At 40.0% G+C, this 6,530-nt stretch overlaps 1 non-coding gene across 1 annotated transcript; it reads left to right on the top strand.

Annotated features, from left to right (window-relative positions):
• Positions 1-4,839: 4,839 nt before the first annotated feature.
• On the top strand, positions 4,840-4,971 carry LOC143980030 (small nucleolar RNA SNORA3/SNORA45 family). Its single transcript, XR_013274177.1, has one exon. It is a non-coding gene; the product is annotated as a small nucleolar RNA SNORA3/SNORA45 family (small nucleolar RNA).
• Positions 4,972-6,530: the final 1,559 nt, after the last annotated feature.

The raw sequence follows: 6,530 nt of genomic DNA on the forward strand, positions 1-6,530 counted from the left end.
TATTACATCTTTTCATGTGACAACACTTTAGAAATGACACTTTGCTACAATGTATTTGCTGAATTTGTAATTTTTTTTAGCAATTTGTAAATTGCTAAATTTTCTTTCCCCTCAAAATAACTCACACAGCCATTAATGTCGAAACCACTGGCAACAAAAGTGAGTACACCCCTAAGTGAAAATGTCCAAATTGCGCCTAATTAGCCATTTTCCCTCCCCGGTGTCATGTGACTCGTTAGTGTTACAGGGTCTCAGGTATGAATTGGGAGCAGATGTGTTAAATTTGGCGTTATCGCTCTCACCCTCTCATAATGGTCACTGGAAGTTCAACATGGCACCTCATTGCAAATAACGCTAAAGATCTGAACAAAAAGAATTGTTGCTCTACGTAAAGATGGCCTAGGCTATAAGAATATTGCCAAGACCCTGAAACTGAGCTGCAGCACAGTGGCCAAGACCATACTGCGGTTTAACAGGACAGGTCCCACACAAAACAGGCCTTGCCATGGTTGACCAAAGAAGTGTGCACATGCACAGCGTCACATCCAGAGGTTGTCTTTGGCAAATAGACGTATAATGCCACGTACACACAAGCGGATTTTCCGTTGAAAAGAACTTGGAAATTTCCGCTAAAGCTTGGCCTGCATACACACGGTCACACAAAAGTTCGCTGAACTTTCAACCATCAAGAACGCAGTGATGTACAACACTACAACAAGCTGAGAAAGTTCAATGCTTCTGAGCATGCGGCAAATAGTTTCAGAGCATGCGTAGGAATTTTGCGCGTCAGGATTTTGTACAGACAATTGGAATTTCTGATCAGAACTTTTTCCGATCGAAAAATTGAGAACCTGCTCTCAATCTTTTGCTGGCTGAAATTGCACCAGCAAAAGTCCGATGGAGCATACACACAATTGCATTTTCTGACCAAAATCTCTCATCGGACTTTTGCTGGTGGAATTTCCGATTGTGTGTATGGAGCATTAGTGCTGCCAGCATTTCTGGAGAGGTTGAAGGTGTGGAGGGAGGGTCTGCCTGTCAGTGCTCAGACCATACGCCGCACACTGCATCTAATTGGTCTGCATGGCTGTCATCCCAGAAGAAAGCTTCTTCTAATGAAGATGCACAAGAAAGCCCACAAACAGTTTGGTGTAGACAAGCAGACTAAGGACATTGACATGGCCTAGAGGCAATTCAGTTCGCATTGTGCGCTATACAAGTATTTCATTCATTCATTACTGGAACCATGTCCTTTGGTCTGATAAGACCAAGATAAACATATTTGGTTCAGATGGTGTCAAGCGTGTGTGATGGCAACCAGGTGAAGGAGTACAAAGAAAAGTGTGTCTTGCCTACAGTTAAGCATGGTGGTGTGAGTGTCATGGTCTGGGGCTGCATGAGTGCTGCCGGCACTGGGGAGCTACAGTTTATTGATGGAATCATGAATGCCAACGTGTACTGTGACATACTAAAGCAGAGCATGATCCCTTCCCTTTGGAGACTGGGCCACAGGGCAGTATTCCAACATGATAATGACCACATACACACCTCCAAAATGACCACTGCCTTGCTAAAAAAGCAGAGGGTAAAAGTGATTGACTTGCCAGGCGTGTCTTCCGACCTAAACCCTATTGATCATCCGTGGGGCATCCTTAAATGGAAAGTGGAGGAGCGCAAGGTCTCTAACATCCACCGGCTCTGTGATGGCATCATGAAGGAGTGGAAGAGGGCTCCATTGGCAACCTGTGAAGCTCTGGTGAACTTCATGCCCAAGAGGATTCCAATGTGGACATTTTCACTTAGGGGTGTACTCACTTTTGTTGCCAGTGGTTTAGACATTAATGGCTGTGTGTTGAGTTATTTTGAGGGGACAGCAAATTTACACTGTTATACAAGCTATACATTCACTACTTTACACTGTAAAAAAAATAGTGGCATTTCTTCAGTGTTGTCACGTGAAAAGATATAATGTAATAAAATATTTACAAAAATGTGAGGGGTGTACTCACTTTTGTGAGATACTGTAAGTAGAATTATCACTTTGTGACACTTTATCCCATAAGGTACGTATACATGGGTATATTCCGTGTCAGTGCCAAACTGATGACAATTGCTGCCTGATTTTGTCAAATGCTATAATTACTAATCCTAAAAATTTTGGTTAGAATACACTTTAATTTGTAGCAAGGTATCATTGTGAAATAACTGGCCAGCTGTTGTTTAATGAAGCATACAAGTCAAAGCATTCTACTCAAAGCTAATTTGACTATCCCAGTATATTAGTCAACTAATTTGTACACCAGCTGAAGACTAATGAGGAGGTAAATCAGCCTAATCCTATTGTGACTACATAACTAGCTTAGTTTAATAGGCTGTGAACGGATACTGAAACAATTACTGTTTTGCCATATTATACTGATAAATTGGCCCAATGTGTCATGCTTGAAAAAGATAGCATTTTAAAATATCTTTGCAAGAAAATATTATATATATATATATATATATATATATATATATACACACATACACACACACACAACTCATAATACATTAGTGTGATGGTCAGTGGGAAGAATGCTCCTTACACTTGTAATCATTGGGAAGAATTACCCCCTTACAGATATTAAAAAGATCAGTGGTGATCAATGGTGTCCATGGGAACTTCTCAGAGAGGCAGAAATTGCTCATTTCTCATTGAACCCCTAATAACCTCTGGAGGAACCCTGGTTGAGAAACCCTGATCTAGACTGTGTAGTTGATGCTTTATCATAATCCTAAAGAGGCAGCACTCTTAAGATCCCCAACATCAGTTGGAATATTTTATAAATATTTTATAAATACTTTGGACTGATCCAAATATACTACTTCAATATACTACTTCCAGAGGTTTTATATGCACATCAATTCACTTTGAGAACAGCCTGGATCAAAACCGCAAATTCTTTCTATAATCCCTATCAGTTCTGATGTGATCCAGTGCCACTGCCACTACTAAAGACAGTGCACATTGAGAGGTCTCCGAACAAGGGTATGTTGCATGTAAATACCAACTTAGGTAGCAACCAGGCACTTGGGCGCTCTCCCATTTTGCACCCCAGAGAGCAAAGCATACACCTGTAGAAAATGAATTGCTATCCTTAGAGCACAATTAAGCAGGATACTTACTAAATATACTAATATTTACTAAACCAAAATTAAACTTTAGACAATGCACATATACACAGACAAGCCTCTATGTAATATTATAGAACATCAAGATCCTAAACAATTTCTGAGGAAGGAATCGTATATCTAAAATTAGTCTTCCAGCATAGAAATAACCACAAAGTAAGCTGGTCACACACAGTCACAATACATTAAAAAAATCCAGTCAAGCAGACTCTAACATATTTCGGATGTGGGCAAATTTTTAACTGCTCAGCTCAACCTGTTTTGTTCAGCTTTCTTAATACTCCAGGATACCTGCCTGCTTGCGGCTATGTGTTTTCGCAGTCATTGTATTGCAAAGCCATTTTTATTTAAAATGTGTAATTATGGTAAAATTATTACACAATTACCTTGTATATTTACAAATCATTTTATTTATTTTATTACAGGTTCTTATACGGCCCTGTCAATTTAAGAGGCACTTTACACATATATTGTACATTCTCATCAGTCCCTGCCCTCAAGGAGCTTACAATCTAAGGTCCCTAACTTGCATTCATACATACACATATAGGGCCAATTTAGACAGGAGCCAATTAACCTCCAAGCATGTATTTGGAGTTTGGGAGGAAACTGGAGTACACAGAAGGAAACCCACACAGACAAAGGGAGAACATGCAAACTCCAGGCAAGTAGTGCTGTATTTAGGATTCAAACCAATGACCCTAGTGCTGCCAGGTGGAAGGTTATAAAGAGCTGCCTCTGTGGTTCTTCATTAACTCTAAAAGGTTTCATGTTTGTCCAGGGTGAGCTCCTTAAATAAATCAAAATGCAGCTAACTGTATATACTTGCTTGTTGAGCTATATATAGTAAAACAGAGATCAGCCGCACCCAGACAGGATCACAGGTGTAATGCAATTAAGATGTCACCATCTAACATTATAAAAAGAAAAAAATCGAAATAGTTCAACGGTTGCAGCACTCCACAAATATTTATTTGAAAAATCATGCTACTTTCACACTGGGGCAAGGGGGTGTTATAGTGCCCCTTTTCAGCCGATAGCGGGGTGCTTTTAGCCCCCCCAATTAACCCACAGGTGATGCCAAGGTGTGTCTGTCCCCGGAGCTGAAGGAAAGGAACCAACAAAGACCCCCCCCCCCCCGGTCTATATATAAATATATGTAGTAAATAATAGAAGAAGTCTACATATTATACAAGCTAATCAATTATGAGTATGGGCGTGGATGCAGATGGGAAGTAAAGTTGTATGAAGGTACAAAGCAATATTGATAGAAACAGCAATGAAAGGGAAACTGATGAAAAATTTGATCAAACAAAAAGTTATATGTGGACTCTGTAGCACAGGTATAAAGACAAGTTTTGTGTTGTATGCTAGTGAAAAGTAAGATTGCTTACCATGATACATGTGTCCTCAACATGTGTGGGGCCTTGAAAAGAGAAATCCCATGATGCTAATCCCTCCATATATACCCCCAGAGGGCGTAGCAGGTTCCTGACACCATATGCAGGTAGTTGAATGACTCAAAAGTCAATTAGTCAACAGGTGGCAGCAAGGTTTATCAATCCCAAGAGCTAAAGGGATGAAACTAGCAAAAGAACTAGCAAAAAACTTTAACCCTTAAAGTCCCTTAATGTCATGATTGGCAACTGCAACAAAATTGTATGTTCAGTCGAGACTAGAGTCACACCTCTGCACTCCTAGTGGCTTTGGTGTGCTAGAGTTTTCGAAGAGTAATTGCTGATCTTTATTCACTGGTTGGTTTTCCATGTAGCCCAACCAGTCACCGGTTCAGCAACATCCGCCCACCACTCTGCTCTTCTGCAGTGCTCTGTATGGGGAGGAATGATGTGTGAAAAATAAGTTCTACGTGGTGTCCGATGTCGTAGCATCTCTTGTTTTACCATTTGTATAAGCAATACATTACAACATATTTAAATTGTCCATGGGGGAGTTTTTATATCACATTGCACAGCCAGGTTGAGTTCGTGTTTTTTGTTGGTACCAAACTTATTATACTGACTTCAAAAAAAAAAAACAAAAAAAAAAAAATTGTATGTTCAATTGGTCAAATAGCACTGTGAAGGCCAGCCATGTGTATAGTATATATGTGAAGGGTCTATGTAGTATATGACCCAATCAAGTAATATTGTGGCCAAATCTGTTGGGGGGACCTCTTTGGATGGTAACCAGGTGGTGAAGGAAGCTGGTTCAGGATGGCACACTAGAATGTGCAGATGAATCACAGCAGGAAGATCACAGTAGGCAGGGTTTAGATAGGAGACATGGTCAGGGGTGAGAGCTAAAGTCAAAACACAGTAGTCAAGCAGAGAAATGAACAGGAATGTGGTCAGGGGCAGGCCAAGGTCATACATAGGAAGCAGGCAGGAGCAGGTCCGTGGCGCAAGCCAAGGTCAGAGCCAGGAGAGAAGCAAGTGTTAAGTCCAGAAGTAAGCTGAGTCGGTAATAGGAAATCCTTAAAGGGTAACTTCACTTTCGTGGGGAAAAAAATAGCAAATAAAAAACACACAATATAGCGTATACAATTGTGACACAAATCATATTGTATTTGAATGTTATTAAAAATTACCTTTCCTTTTCAATCTGCAGCTGCTGTAATTTTCTGAAAATACAATGCAATATGGCTACCTGGAGGTGTTCTGTACACAGAATGTGTAAAGAATGCCCCTCAGAAACATAATTTCCTGCTTGTGTGATTGCAAAACTCTGCACCAAAATAAAATTGTGAAGTGGAAAAATAATAACGAGCTGCTCCTCTGATTGTACACAGTGGTCAATAGAAGTATAATAATAGATAGGGGGCACTATTGGTTTAATATGGTATTCTATACTAATGATATGCTATTAACTAAATCACCAAAAAAAAGAAATAAAGAAAAACAATTGGGATGCTATATAAATTAGTACATGTGAAGATTTAGACTATACAAAACATAAGTGGTGACCCACATAATAGGAAACAGAGATACTGTAAAAGTCCCAAAAACTAAGAAAGCCAAAGCCACAAATGAACGGCAGAGAAAGACAATCTTCTCAATATGTGTAGAATCTTCTATATACAAAGTGGATATTCCTTCATCAAGTGATCAATGCACTATAGAGTGATAGGTGAATAATCTACTTACCAAATACCCTTGACTCCTTTAGTTAAAAAGAGAGTCATACAAGCTCATGCAGGGATGTGCCTGCTCACACGTAGAAGCTAGATGTCAATGGGCAACAAATGGTTCTTCCCCAGATGGTTAAACATGGGACATGGAGAGAACAGCACTGAGATCCACACTAAGACGAGGGAGCAGCCCCAGTGTCGGGCAGGCACAGACCAATGTAAGCAGCCTTTT

This window comes from Lithobates pipiens, unplaced genomic scaffold (genome assembly GCF_037356315.1).
Source record: "Lithobates pipiens isolate NorthernLeopardFrog02 unplaced genomic scaffold, aLitPip1_a1.2 Scaffold_13, whole genome shotgun sequence".
NCBI lineage: Eukaryota > Metazoa > Chordata > Amphibia > Anura > Ranidae > Lithobates > Lithobates pipiens.